The sequence below is a fragment of the Lactuca serriola genome, chromosome 4 (genome assembly GCF_051521515.1).
Source record: "Lactuca serriola cultivar US96UC23 chromosome 4, Lser_US96UC23_V15, whole genome shotgun sequence".
Classification (NCBI taxonomy): Eukaryota; Viridiplantae; Streptophyta; class Magnoliopsida; order Asterales; family Asteraceae; genus Lactuca; species Lactuca serriola.
In genome coordinates, this window is record NC_136411.1 from 91,778,206 (window position 1) to 91,795,064 (window position 16,859).

The window sequence follows — 16,859 nt, forward strand, 5'->3', positions numbered from 1 at the left end:
ATTTTTTTCTCCTGTATTTAGCTACTTCTTTCAAAGCCTCATCACATATAACCTGTACATGTAAATAAATATATAATTGTTCTGTAGATTGATTATTACCTACTTTTATCAATTAGAGTGTTAAACTGATAGAAATAGCATTATACTTTCATATATTTGTTTATTATAGCATTCCACTTTCATTATAATGTTAGAATCGAGTAGATTGTTCAAAGTTTAATGTCTTAATAAGAAAAGTAGAAGTATAACGATATAATAGAAAATATATTTTTTCAAATTACAATGCAGGAGAGTGTCTGGCTGTTCAAATCAGAAAAGAAAACCAACCAACCCATTATATTGTTGTGATTTGCATTTGTCCCTACAATTTAACTTTAATGGCATTAAAAAATATGCATGAAATAAATTATTATTTCACCTGATCAATACAGTCTTAGTCTCTACTTAATCTCGACACAATTGGCTTAATGAGTTAACAGTAACTATATACTATATAATATGACAGTGTTTAATCTGGGGTTAAGCTAACACACACACACACACAGTGACCAACCTTTTACCAATTTTCCCTTCTTAAAATTGATGAATATTGTTAAAAAAAAGTTTTATTGGAATGGAAAGTAAGGGTAAAATTGTACCTATGTGAGTGCAAAATGGTCTCGGTGTATATCCAGGAACAATGGAGGTACCTGTATGAGTGCAAAATGGGCGACTCGTCTGCTTCTTCATCTAAAGTGACTTCTTGACATGCTGATACCCATCTATAAATATATAAAAGAACAAAAAAAAAATTAAAAATCATCAGAGTATGTTGACTTATATTACATTCATAGATCAAAACTATGTTGACTTATATTACAACAATCACAAACTACATGCAGAAAAAGTGATCATCTTTTTAATTTACAAACCTTTCCTCCAGCAACAAGAATCTCAAGAAACGGAGTCTCCACAACTTCATGCCCCTCAGTCTCCATCTGCAAGGTTGAACAATCTTTTTCATTTAATTATATTTTCTAGAATATGACTACTAATAACTAGGCGAATTCACAAATATTTGAATTCGAGATCCAAAATTATTCATAATTTTTGGATATGTATTCACGTGAAGATTTTACAAAATTTCCAATATAGATTAAACAAGGTTATGTTCATTATCTGGTAGTTAATACTAGCAATACTCAGACATTTCTTGTCAAGTTTTTGGAATTTGTTTTTGACACATAAGCAAAATCTAAAACAGTTATCTCAATTCCAAATCCCTGTACTTTTTTCATGTTTGCAAAACTAAGAAGAAAATATGTCATTGCACTTGGCTTTGGCTTTGGCTTCATACAAAAAAAAAAGAAAAAGAAAAAGAGAAAGATCGCTAAAAATACTCATCAAGATTAAAATCCAACCATATAAACTCGTCTGGGTGTTTATCTTCATTATTCTAAACTAAAAATGGTTTCTTCTTGTTCTTCTTAAACATGGTCTTCACTCAAACAAGTCCCCTCTGTTTAAACACCTCAAGCATAGCAGCTCCAATCTTTGCTGGTGATTCCACCACTGTCACACACGCTTCCCTCAGAGTTCTGATTTTGTCTTGTGATGTACCCTTTCCACCTGATACTATGGCTGCCAATTCAAACCAACATTAATTATTAAGTTAATCAACAATCATCCCACACACCAAAAAAACTAACTTTATTCATGGTTGTTGCAAGGGTATTCTCGTCTTTTACACAGATGAGAGATGCCCATGTCCCATTTTTATTAGGTGGGACAAAGAATTGTAATTTCCTTGTCCAATTCAAACCAAACATATAAATATAACTAATCATTTTATTTTTCTACATTAAATCTAAATGTGGCAACAAGTTTTTGATCTGAAACCTTAATTTTTCCATTTTCTCCAAGCAAAGGTGGAACATCCTCCTCTACAGAAGCCATTTTTGTCTGACCTTTGACAAAAGCGCCTTGTTGCTTCAGCAGAGCTAGTAATTAGAACAAGAGTGCTAGTTTTAGAAAAAGTCGAAAATAGCCCTAGAAAATCCAAAAAGCGATGTACCATGTAACAAAAATACATAAAAAATCTACCTGTTACTTTTCCTCTAGTTTCCTGAGGAACAGAATTTGCTGAAGCTGCTGACCAAGACGCAAAGTTGGATTTAAATGAACTTGTCTCATGACCTTGACCAATATGGGTCACAGGAGTTGACTTTGGCAAATGTTCTTTGAGAATAAACTCCAACACAGATGGTGATTTCTCTACTTCATTCCATAACATATGTCCAACCATAGGCGGAACCAGAAACTTTCTCCAGGAGTAGCACATAAAAATATCCCGATAAAATATAAATTGTTATATGAATTAACCATAAAAACTCATTGGTTATATAAAGAGTAATTGCCAACTTAACTAAAAGAATTTCACTATTTAGAAAGAGGCAAATATAGAGAGATAGATTAAAGAGAAAAGCCATACCTTGTAAATTTTATGTTTACATCAACGCTTGACAGGCGTAAATTGATGGCATTGGCTAGTTGTAAGTAAAGCTACACAAAAAATCACCCAACTTGAGATCTGATAGGTTGCATAATAGTCACACACCATCCACACAAAACTAGAAGTATCAAAATCACAATCCATTTAAAACTTCATGCAATATAACCAATGAGATTTCCATACACCAACAAACATCCAAAGAAAGCAACACCCAAGGAGAGGGGAAACATTAAAAGAAATAGCATCAAAACATCTCTACACCAAAGAAACCAAGCAGGGGTGGCAGGTCCAAACTGCATAAACTCTACAAATTACAATCTTGAATATTAACAAAACCTATGAAAAAAGAGCATAACTATAAAAGACCATCATAGTTGTGAAATCTTCTACAATGCTACTTGAATAAAAGTAAGCAAGTCAATTTAAATAGTACAAAAACAAGTTTGACATGCAACAGTTCCTAAAAAACCAAAAACCTTTAACTGAAAGCAAATTTCAAACAAAAAAAATAAGAGAACATTAAAACTTATTAGTCCCTACTTAATTATCAACATCCAAGAAAAACATTAAACCTTAACCTTTAAGAAAATCAACATACCGTAAAATTATTAATAAGCATTATCTCAAATAATTAGGTTCTTAAAACAATCTGCTGTCATCTTTACTGCCAAACTTACTAGACGGCCAACAATCGTGCAGCCGTATATGAGTAGTGGTTAGGGATGATAGAGAGCCTTTTCCTCGCTCACAATATATAAGTATTTGGCGTATGTTTCATTGTTTTTCCCCCTTTTTCAGGAAAGAAAATTTTGTCTCGCTATTAGTGATATTCTTCATATCTTGTGGCCGTATTTATTAGACATACACAATTATGGGCCCTCAAAATTATTGACCTTGTGCAGTAGCCTTGATCCAGAGCAATTGCATACTCATGATTATTTAGGGTTTCTAACAAGCTCTTGAGTTGAATAAAATTTATATGAGAAGTAGCACCTTGAGTAATCGAGATACATACCATTGATTTGCTTCTCCAGTCTTTTCCTCGGGAATTTTTGAGGGGTAGCACAGGCTACCCCTGCCAACTAAGTGGTTCTGCCCCTGCGTCCAACAAGATACGGATGAACCTGATGAAATTAAAATTTTGGGGAAAAGAAAAAAATAAAGATAAAAGACATAAAAATTTGATTAAAGTTAATTATATTCCATTAAAAAGATGCTAATAACCTAATACTGAATTCTTGAACATCGATACCTTTATAGAAGAGTGATTATAAGATCTGACAACCTGAAGAATCTATTTGTTATGACTTGATGAAAAATACGTGAGGAATTTAGTGTTTCCTTGGTTACTCCCTTCACATCCTCGACAATCTTCATCAAGTTGACTAGAGGTGGTCGATTAGGGGTGGTCAAACTGGGAGCTCTGATTGACGAAGAGATCTCATTCATCATGGCGTGGTGGAGGAGTAGTAGTTCCCGATCGACACTACAATCGAGGGGAGTTGAAATCATTGATCGACTCAGCTTGAGGATGCTGATGAGACACAAATACTATTTTTCATAAGTCTTAAAACCAATAGGTGCATTTTTCATGTTTCTTTTCTTTTCATCTCTGTCTCAGAGGGAGATTAGGGATTGAAATTTCTTGATCTTCAGAGTGACACTAGAGCAGAGATCCGATGAGACAATTAATAAGTAAGGTCAGGAGTAGTGGAGAAGCGGATTCGGAGAAGAGGGAGAAGGAGGGAGGATCGGAGAAGAGGGAGAGGGGAGAATCGATTGGAAGATGAAAGATACAAAGAAGGTAGAAAAGAATAAGGTGGGTTTTCAAAATTTTGGGTATTTCATTCTCCCCCGTATCTACTAAGCGCGTGTTCATTAAAATTATAAAGCGACACTTACAGAGGACGCCCATTTAAGATACAGCGCCCTCCGTGTTTTTATTTTTTTTCTTACGTCACTAATTTAAGGGCGCGCGATAATGCATGACCTAAATCCTTAAATTTTTTTAAGAGATGACACTTTTTTTACGTCACTCTCTTTTGTGTAACATAAATCAAAGAGTGTCGTTGTTTGCGCGTCGTAAAAGGGTATTTTTCTTGTAGTGACAAATGCAATAAAGAAAATAACTTCGCAAAAGACTGTAAGGCCAATGTAGTCAAGGAGAGAGCATTCTATCTTAGAATGGCTCAAGAGTTGGAAGAAAAAGAAAAGGCAAGGGAATATATGGCCCAAGTTAAAAGAGACCATCAAGTTTGGTCATCAGGAGATGAAGAAGAGACCATCAGCAGTGTTAAAGGAAAAGGGAAAATTTGCATGCTGGCCACTACGGATGATGATGGGTCAGCAATGTTGAACATAAACTACTGCTACATGGCAAAGGATGAGACTCTAAGAATCGTTGAACAGGTAAAACTCATGATCCAAACTTTAAATTATAGTATGCATGACCATCAACCCTACATAGATGATCTTAATGACACTTGTGCTGCCGTCCTTATAGACTATAACAAAGCCTTAGATGAGAAGAACATTGTGTCCCAAGAGATGTTTCATGTGAGAGGAAGACTGGATAAGAAGAGACTTAAGATGACAATGTTACAGAAGGATTTAGAGTTAGAGAAAGATGGTAGAATGCTAAGTGAAACCCAATTAGAGATAGCTTTGAACCAGAGAGATTTAGCTCAGAGAGAAATTGTACGCTTAAATCTCTTAATTGAAAAATTATTTAATGAAAGTGAGGCTATTGAAAATTTGGTAAACAATGGAACCGTGGACATTACATATAATTGGGGTTGGTCAAATGGGTATCCTACCACAATGGATTCCTCACCCCGGTTCAACAAAGACAGAGTGTATATCCCTCCTAATAGAGAATTTCATTTCCCTGTCAATGACAAGACTTTTCTCGAAGATATCAAAACTCACTTCGGTAGATTACACAATTTGAGCAATAATTGTGTCATTGAGGAAATTGTGCCCGAGGATTCTGGTCACACATGTGATCAAACTCCCATCTGTGGCACCACTCATTCAAATTCTCAAACTTCATCCGTAGTTGATGAAGAAATTGTTGTTGAAGGCCCCAAAGTCTCAAAGGACTTTCCATCTTTGTCCTCAGACCACAGTGTTCCACACTGTAGTCAAATGTCCCAGAAGTGTCCCACCACAGTTTCATCTAAAACCTACTCTACGGTAGTCAAATCATCTCTACCAAAACAATCAGTTCAAGGAACCACAACTCTTCAGCCGATTTTTCATGAGTTACCTATAGAAAATTTTGAAGTAGGTCAATGCTCTCAAATTCCAGAATCCTCAAGTTCTGATGATTCTAGCCCACGTTTTCAAAATCGTTCAAGAGGTTCCAGGAAACCGCAGTTGAATAACAATGACTGCGGTTCACCAAAATCCTTGGAAAAAAGAGCTTTCAAAGAAGAAATTAGATCTCGAAGCACAAACAGACAAAGCTTTTCAAAAAAATAAGAAACATGTGAGCATTCCAAAATCTAAGAGTCCAGAAAAATTTGTTTTCACAAACTACATTTCAAAAAACTCTTCTTTCATAAAAACAAGCAAAAAAGGAAGTTCGGTTTCAAAAGTCATTCCTGCTACTTCTGACATAACCCAAAAGGTGTCAAACTTGTTAGAAACTACATTTTTCAGATCTATTCCTCAAAAGACCCTAATTGGAAAGGAATTTTACTCACTCCAACACTTTTAAAATCACATCAAAACAAGTGGAAGGGAATCTTACCAAATCCACCTAAAGGGACTCAAAGATTTACACGTGCTAAACCTCATTCAGAACAAACTTTTCAGAAACCAAATAACATGCATGTTAAATCTCACAGTCCAAAACTTCATTCAAAAAAACCTTTTCAGAAACCAAATGTCAAATCTTTCAGAAGTTACCCACCTCGGACCAATACCAAGTCCAATTCACTCTATAAACCGCTGACCAAGCATAATGTCAGAGTCAATGACAAACTCTCTTTTTGTCAATGTCAGTGCAGCTGTCAAAAAGTTTTATCTCATGTCAAGTCAAATCAAAGTCAGAAACCTTGTACTTTTCAAAAACCTCGCAACAATCCAAATCTGAACAAACACCCAGGACTAGGTCTAAAAGTTCACAAAAGACCTGTCCATGCAACCTCGGACTATGCATCACTTAAAAATACATCAACTGTCCCTGGCTCCAAACTTGTTTGGATGCCTAAACTAACCGTGTAATTCTCAGGCTTTGTGAAAGGAGGAACAAGAAGAAGAATGGTTAATTGACAGTGCCTGCTCCTTGCACATGACCGGAAGGTTAGAGTACCTTCGGGATTTCAGGCCTGTATGTAATGGTGGAAATGTCACGTTTGGCACCAATGCAAACAGTATCATCCGAGTTTACGGTGTTCTCACTACGGGGAACTTTTCCATTCAGAAGGTTGCTTATGTAGAAAGCCTTAAACACAATCTTATCAGTGTTGGCCAACTATGTAAAGCAGGACATCGTGTTGAATTTGATGATCAATTCTGTTACATAATGACGAGTGATCGAAGCACTTGCTTAATCAAATCTCGCTCCGAAGGCACGATGTATCCTCTGGATGTTTCTTTCATCATTGGTAAACCGCAGTTGTGCTTTCTATCCAAAGCTATATCCGAAGTCTGCTGGCTATGGCATCGCAAGCTAGCTCATCTCAACTTTCGGTACATCAATAACCTCGTCACTAGAGAACTAGTCCGCGGTCTCCCCATTCTCAAATTTAGCAACGATACCCTTTGTCCAGCTTGTGAATGCGGTAAACAATCAAAAAGCAAGCCATCCTCTGATAATGGATTCTTCTATCTCTGAACCACTGGAGCTATTACACATTGATCTCTGCGGTCCCTCAACCGTAGCCAGTCTTCACCACAAAAATTATATACTGGTTATTGTTGATGACTATACACGCTTCACATGGGTCTTCTTTTTCAGACTCAAATCAGAGACACCGCAAATCTTCATTAACTTCATCAAAGAAATCGAACTTCAAATCAAGCTTCCAATCAGACGCATCTGTAGTGATAATGGAATTGAGTTCACTAATCATCTTCTCAATAGTTTCTTGGTTTCCAAAGGCATCTCTCACAACTTCTCAGCACCCTATACATCGCAACAAAACGGTGTAGTAGAAAGAAGGAACCGCACACTCGTTGAAGCAGCCATATCCATGCTTAACTTCGCCCAACTTCCTCTCTACTTCTGGGGTAAAGCAGTAGCAACCGCATGCTTTGTTCAAAACCAAAGTATCGTGTGCAAGAGTCTCAATAAAACACCATATGAAGGTCTCAACAATCGCAAACCTAATGTTCGTTTCTTTCATATCTTTGGATGTAGATGCTTTGTGATCAACAATAGAGTCCAACTTAACAAGTTTGCACCAATGTCTGACGAAGGTATCTTCCTTGGTTATTCCACTAACAAGGTTGCATATCGAGTGCTCATCAGACGAACAAGGTTGATCATTGAAAGCTTTGATGTGAAATTTGATGATTCTCACATCAGCATCGCACCTCCGTCCACCGAAACCACTGCAATCATGGAAAGTGACATTCCAGTCGCTTCCGGACCTCTGAATCTAGTTGAAGTCAACTATGATGATCTTGTTGATCCCATTGAAACGGCGAAACTATCCGAAGTTCTGGTGTCACCTGCAGCTCAACAACAATATGCCGACATATCTGGACCATCTCTATCTGAAGTAGTATCGCTCAATACTTCCACCTCTCCGGTTGAGGGGGAAAGCTCTACTCCAGATCTTGTCGCAACTGTTGAGGTTCCAGTACTTGATGCTGCTTACATTCCTGCCCGAAGTGAAGCTTCACCATCAAACGAACCTTCGGACTCAGATGATGAATTCATAGAGAATATTGACACTAGACCCGATCCTAGAAATGTCACTTTCCCATCTGCTTTCCAGGGGGAACCTTCTTAGGTTCTAGAGGAACTCCCATCCGCAATCCAGGGGGAACCTCAACCTCTGCCAATTACTCAAGAAAATTCTTCTCCAATAGATCAAGATGATTTAGCAGGATGTTCTCCAATCCAGGGGAAACTGCCATCTCCAACAACAGATTCCTCTGACATCCAAGATATCCCTTCTACCGCAACTGCTGATCATCTAATGTCACGTCTTCATGTATGGACGAAAGACCACCCACCAGGTCAAATTATTGGCAACCCATCCGCAGGTATCCAGACTCGATCTTCCAAGGACTTATCTGATCACTGCCACTATGCAGCATTTATGTCTTCGGTAAAACCTAGAACGATCAAAGAGGCATTGCTTGAACTGGACTGGATAGCCACAATGCAAGAAGAATTAGAAGAATTTTAAAGAAACAAAGTATGGCAACTTGTTCCTCTTCCACAAGGTCATACTATTGTTGGTACAAGATGGGTTTTCAAGAATAAGCTAGATGAATCTGGATCAATCATCAGAAACAAGGCAAGACTTGTTGCCAAGGGCTATAGTCAACTAGAAGGAATTGACTACGATGAAACGTATGCTTCGGTAGCACGCATGGATGCCATCCGGATCTTTCTAGCATACGCAGCCCACAAAAATGTCAAGGTACACTAGATGGACGTTAAGAGTGTTTTTCTCAATGGGGAACTAAAAGAAGAGGTTTATCTTTAACAACCTCCAGGATTTGAAAATATTGAATTTCCAAATCACTGCTACAAGCTTGAAAAAGCAGTATATGGTCTGAAACAAGCCCCTAGAGCTTGGTATGAGACACTCTCTGAATTCCTTGTCTCATCTGGGTACAAAAGAGGAGTGATTGACCCCACATTATTCAAAAAATCAAATGGTGACCACCTTATGATGGTACAAATATATGTGGATGATATCATTTTCGGGTCGACTGATCAAGGCATGGTAGATGAATTTGCTAAGCTCATGACCAACAAATTCAAAATGAGCATGAATAGAGAGATTAATTTCTTTCTAGGTCTTTAAGTCAAACAAATTCAGCAAGAAATTTTCATTCATCAAGAAAAATACACCACTGAACTTCTAAAGAAATATTCAATGGACAACTGCTCTTCTGCTAAGGTCCCTATGACCTTCAGTTATAAGATCTCTGTTGATCCCTCTGGTGAATCTATGGATCACAAGACTTATAGAGGTATCATTGGTTCACTGATGTACCTCACCGCAAGCAAACCTGCCATTGTCTTCGCAACTGGTGTATGTGTAAGATACCAGACTGATCCAAAAGTGTCTCACATGACCGCAGCCAAACAAATTCTTCGGTATCTTAAAGGAAGCAAATCAATGGGTTTATGGTATCCCGCAGGCAACGACTTCAGTCTTCAAGCCTTCACTGATGCGGATCATGCGGGATGCAAGATCGATAGAAAAAGTACATCAGGTGGATGCCAATTCCTAGGAGGAAGACTTGTAAGCTGGTCTTCAAGAAAACAAACGTGTGTATCTCTATCTACTGCAGAAGCCGAGTATGTGGCTGCAGCCAGCTGCTGTTCCCAAGTTCTTTGGATGAAGACACAATTGCTAGACTACGGGTACAGAATGCTACGGATACCAATTTACTGTGACTCTGAAAGTGCTATAGCGATCTCTCATAATCCTATTCAACACTCCAAGACAAAACATATTGAGTTACGGTATCATTTCATCAAAGATCATATTCTGAAAGGTAATATTGAACTCATATTTGTTCCTACTCATGAAGAGATTGCTGATGTTTTTACAAAAGCACTTGAATCTACAAAAGTCAATGCATTCTTACAAATGTTGGGAATGATGAATCCAGACTTGCAATTCTTTCTGAAGTGTTAGCTATCGCAAACCATCATTGGTCTCCATTGTAGTTCTAACTGAGAATTACATATGATAGATGGTTTTGGTACCGCAGTCTAGGTACCGCAACCATATGTCATATGTATTTCTCATGGGTTCTAATGATCTTTTATTTCTAACTTTTGTACAAGTGTTTTTCTCACAGATTCTCTCTAAAATCCTTCTTTGTTCATCCGCGATGAAGTTTCTCAACCACAATGATAATTCCATCCACAATCATATTAAATAAATTCCAACAGTTTCATTAACTTTCGAATCTTTGTGTGCTATTTAAGGATCCTTCATTAAATAAAATACAAACATTCCCTTTAGAAACTGTCACATTCCCTTTCTGAATAAACCCCGTATCAGACCTATTTTAGGGATGATGACAAAAAGAACGATTCCCAAATAAATCCATCCTCAACTTGTCCTTTCCTCTCCCAACCACGTCCCATCAGTTACAACTTTCTCTCTCATCATCCCATGTTTACCTGACGTATTTCCATGCGTCTAATCCTCCATTAAATGCAAACCCTTTTTGAAATCTCTCAAAATCTTTCCAAAACCCGTTTCATCTTCGTGTGGCTGAGATTTAATCCCAAAATCATTGATTCCCCCCAAAAACCCCATTCGACTTCTTACTCTCTTCTATCTTTTACCTAGGGTTAAAATCCTTTTTACCTCCTTTATAAACCCGTCTTCTTCCCTAAAATCGTTTACGCTCTCTGTTTAATCGATTGTTCTCTCTCAACTCTCCAAAACTCCTATAACTCTCAAGAACTCCATTCTCTTATCTCTCAATGGCGAAATCAGGTGCATCAAAGAAGCAATCCAAGGCTTCAGGCTCCATGAATCCAACTGGTTCCATATCTCCAACGATAGCTTCAAGTAACTTCAGAGCAGTTTTTGAAGATCATCCGTCTTATAATGCCCCAACAAAGCTTATGATCAAGTTTCTCAAGAACCATATTCTATTTTGTCCATTTGACGCGTTCACTGATGTTGTTCCTGTTTCTACACTCTTCAAGTGTGCCTTTTCTGCATACAGACCATTGGAGAACCCACAAGAAGTGCATCTCAACCTTATCGATGATTCTTTGGTCATCTTGACCAAAGAGAAATTCTTATCTGCCATAAATCTACTGATTCATCCCTCCATCAAGATCTTCACACCGTCGTTATCCGACATCACCATCGAACTCTACCAAATGGGTTATCAGAAACCGATCCGAGGGATTGGTGAGTTTAAGAAGAACCAACTGCCTGCGGTTTGGCAGTTCGTATGCCATTTCGTCATCCGTTGTCTATCTGGCAGAACCGGAGGCATCGACAACATGGGTTTGAAGCTCCTTGAACTAGTGTGGAGCATCTACACGGGCCACGATGTCAATTATGGCCAAATTCTTTGGGATGATTTCCTCCAATATATCCCCAAAGAGCACCCAAGGGAGAACCCAACCAGCTCACATTTGCTCGATTCTGGTCCTTATGCATATCTGATCTACATGCGGATGCTGGTATCAACATGGGCAGTGACATCAACTTCTTTGTCACTAAGGATCTCAAAAGGTACAATCCCTCCTCTGATCAAACTTTATTTGGACCTATCCACCGGCTTCCCATTCACATTCTTACTTTGCTTGGTCTTGAGACTGCTGATGTATCAGATCATATAGAGGCCACGGAGGGTATTGTCCCATACCCTTCTACCCCACCTCTTCCTTCCACAACCATTCTCCCTGAGGGTATCACAGTCCCCTCTACTACTACACTATCTAACTTTTCTCAACGAAGAAAAATGGTGGCAACTAAAAAAGAAATCTAGTACACCTAAAAAGAATGCCCCAAAACAAACCGCACCCTCTAAGAAACGCAAAACCAAACCCACCACTGTATCGAGCAGTGACTCTGATGAAGATAGACAACCGATACCTATCCTCAAGAAAAGAAAAACAACCGAAACCTCTGGCCAAATGCGTGACCGGACTGATACTGTAGCCTCTCAACAGGCTCCGGTAGTCCTTGGGATGGCCGCACATGCATTCAATACCACACTCGAATACCACTCAACCTCATCATGTGAGATTGTTTCATCCTCTTCATCATCCGAACGTGGAGACAGCCCCCCAGTTATATCTCAAGCAAATAAATCTGGACATCGCCCTAAGGTCTCCAGGGCTTCCCGATTGCACAAATTTTCTTCTAAAGAGTTAGACTCCATCCTTTTTCATGTATCCCAAACACTTCAAACACCAATCCATCCGCAGGGCATCTCTTTCGCCCATGCCAGAACTGGGCTGAGGCCAGACTTGACCACGAGTCAAGGAGACCAAGGAAGCCCAGGAAATCCTACTCTGCTTCCATTCCTTTTAGGTGGTTTAGGCACGGTGAGCACTCATGTGCAAGGATCCGTGAACCCAAGGGACACCTTGGTGCAAACACAACGAATTGACGGCGGTGACTCTAGTGATTCTTGGAGTCGGTATCAGCCAACTACTGATGTCGAAATCAAGAAATATGTTGCCTTTAAAAGAGCATTCCAAGCCCGCAAAGAGCAACAGGTCAAACAACAACAACAGAAGGAACAAGAAATACTGTCTGTGGCCACGTACTGGTCAAATGCCATCAGCAATGCCCATACTGCTGCCACAATCCAAAAGGTTCAAACCTGGATGGATCAAATGGCAGAAACTTTGTTGAAAGCTCAAGCTTCAGCCACAGCCGCACGTACCTCAAAAGTTCCTCCTACTCCAACTCCTGTTCAATCTCCTACAGTCAACCCATCTTAAGACAAAGAGCCGGCAATTGAACTCAGCTCAGCCCCTACCTTCGGTTTTGATGATGAAGACATCCAAGAGGTCAACAAACCAAATCCTTTAGACGATCACCTTATGATGTTTGAAGAAGAAGAAGAGTCCAATGGTTCTCAACATTCCACTTCTAAACCCAAAGAAAAGAAAAAGAAGAAGAAGAAGGATAATGTCACCAGGAAGGAATTCCTCAATCTCCAAGCCAAAGTTGATCAAATTTTGGTTGCGGTTAAACCTACCCAACCTCCATCTGAAGATATTCCAGGACCGCAGTCCTTAATTGAACGTGTTGAAAGACTTGAGACGAGAGAGCGTATGGTTGCTGAGCGCATCTCTCTCAAGGTCGAAATGGGGATCCGGTCCATTGACAACAACCGCAGGGCCGATCATCAGGAATTTATGGCTGCAGCGGAATGCCTCATTACTGAGGTAGTTCATATGGCCTATCCAAAATAAAACTTATGAGCACATCTAGGTTTAGTTGTGCTACGACCTATGTACTACTGTTAAGAAGAAAAGAAGATAAGAAGCTAAACTATAAGTGCATAAGACACATTATTTATGTGGTTCTATCAAGGTGACCTACGTCCACTGGAAAGAGGGGAGTATTCTTTATTTCAGACCTCTCAAATAGAGGTTACCAGTACAATTACATAGAGATTTTCCTATCACTCAAGAATTCATGATACAAGACACTACAAATGACTCGGCATGCATCCCTATTTATAGTTGAGGGATCAAACCTAAAACCCTAATGGGCCAAGCCCATTGAGCCATAGGACCATGAACGGTAACAACAAATCATATTCCTTCATGCAACATCTTCTAGAACATTCTTTAATGTCATACAACCCATGAGCATTAGCAACACACATGGTGGAGCACCTTGAGCCATATTGGAGCTTCGTGATGTACAACTGGCATATTAGGAACACTAATGGCCCAACATCCATCATGGTGGCACAACATTGTGTAATCCTTGAGCAATACCAACTTCTGAGCATCCTTGAATTATCTTTGAGCATCATAGAGGACTTCATAGCATACTTGTATCATCAGGGATACCATGGCTCATCATGGAACCAAAATGACCCATCTTGCACCATGATGGCACAACATATCCAAGGATGGCGCAACATGCATCAAGAGTGGCACAAGAACTTCTAGGTTGGAAAAACATCACCATATTGGCGCAACAAGGACCATCTTGGTGCAAAAAGGACATGCTTAGCACAACAAGAACCTACTTGGCCCAATAAGGCTTCTTCATGGCACAATAAGGCTTCTTCATGGACCAAGAAGGACTCTCCATGGTGCAAGAGGGATATGTTTGGCGCAAGAAGGAATTTCCTTGGCGCAACAACATCTTTCTTGCCCCAACACTTTATCATATGGTGCAACAAGTTCCCCTTGTTACACCATCTCACTCCCAAGTGCTCCAAAATCTTTTAGGTGCTCCAAACCCCCTTTTATATGATTAGTTCCTTTAGCACTTGATCCGTTCCTTTGTCAAACGATCCATTCCCTTCTCAGATGAGTCGTTCCTTTGTCACATGCTCCATGAATCCCAAGTGCTCCATTGAGTTCCAGGAAGTCCATTGATTTCAATTGCTGCATGAGAATGCTCCAAATGCTCGAGTCACGTTTAACAACTACAAAACCTAATTGAGTGTTTGACCTAAAGTCTTGGGTTTTGGAATGTTTTCTAAGTTAATAATATTTTGGTTTTTGGTTTACTTAAAGGATTAAGTCTTAATAGAGTTCTTTCCCTAACGTTATAGTCGTCTATCCTAAAGGAGGTACTATTTCACTATAACTTAGGCTCTAATACCAATTTGTCATGCCCCCATCCGACGGTGGAAATGACAGGAAGCATGATGTCAAGGAATATCACAATCAAGCATACATGAACAGCATAATAGAACATAAGTCATCAATATTACATAAATCCAAAATATCTTACATCGACATAAGTATCATTACATATCTTCATAGTAGCGAGAGTTGTGACAAAACATAATTAATATAAAAAGATGATGTCATGATTTCCTGCACTAGAAATTCTATTGCACTACTTCCATGAGAATACATGTTTTAAAATAACGTCAACAATGAATTGTTGGTGAGTTATAGAGGTTTAGACTTTGTATACCTTTAAAGTCATGACATATATTATTTAAAAAGAGGCTTTGAAAAGTTCAAAAGAAATATTTTCGAAACATTTTGTGTAAGTAAAAAACATGTCTGTTTCACAAAAATATACTCATGTAAAAGAAGAATTTAGCAAAATAACTTATTTTGTTTATGAGATTTAAAGGTTTCATATATTGTCTCATATTATTAAATTTGTGATTTATGACCTGATTTAAAGAAGGCACATATCAGTTTTAGCCACAACTATTTCACTTCATACAATCGCATTTAACTCGTTAAGGTAAACAAAATCCCATATAAAGCCTATAATGACCTCATAATTGAACTGCAACTCGTAGCCTCCCCACTAACACTAAAAATGGGCATGCTATGAAGTTCCACACAAATGCTTTATCAGCATCATGGGGTAAGTAGAGTAGAAGCGTCAACGCTTGCTAACGACTCGACAGATGATGGTTGTAGCTAGAAACCAGTGGTGAGATGTCTACCCATATAGATTGGTATCATTATTATATACATGACGTTCCACATTCCATATGGATTAATGGTAATGATGTAGAGGTCATTGACTAAGACTAACGGTCTTTGCATACACAATAACATAGTCCATGACTTGGGAAATGATCCAAGCTCTTTTAACTATTAGAAAGGGCGTGTTTTGCAAAAGTAGCTGTTAGCTGGAAGCGGGTAGCGATTAGCTGGTAGCGGGTAGCTGGTAGCGTGTAGCAGGTAGCTGGTAGCGGGAAGCTATATCTTTTATTTGTTATATGAATGTTTGAAAAAGTAGCTGGAAGCTTTTGAAATATATAAAATTACATAAAAGGACAACTTATTAAAAATAAATAAATATATAAATATATTTTGAAGTGTAATTATGGAAATTGATTTCAAAAGCTTAGGAGCCTTTTGTTAAACGCTACATGAAGTAGCTTTTAGAATCGGAGCGTTTTGTTAAAACTAAAAGCTAAACGCTCGTATTGCCAAACAAAACTTTTTGTTTAAATTAGAGCGTTTTATCAAAAGCTAAAAGCTAAAAGCTCCCAAACGCTTCCAAAAGCTCTGTGCCAAACACGCCCAAAGAAGCATAATTCATATAGGGATAACCCGGGTATGATGGATCCTAACAGTGTGTTTAGGAATCCTAACCCTAAACCTTGAGTTATAATATTTGAATTCCTTATAATTAGGTTGCTCGGGGATAATATTTTGTTTAAGTCTTTTAGTGTTTGAGGTATTTAAGACTTAAATGATTTCTAAATTTCTTATCGTTTGATATGATAAACTTCGGGAAGCATAACAACTGTTATTGCAATTTTTACCATGTTTCAACCAACGTGAAACCAACAATTTGTTTAATATTTAATAGTCATATGATCAATACGATATATATATATATATATATATATATATATATATATATATATATATATATATATATATATAATTTCACAGTTAACGACTTTTAAGTGTTGAAGTCCATCATGCTATTTTGTGCAATAAAACTCATTAGTTAGTAAAAATGAGTTATATTAATATAAAAATATATTAATAAATTTTTATATT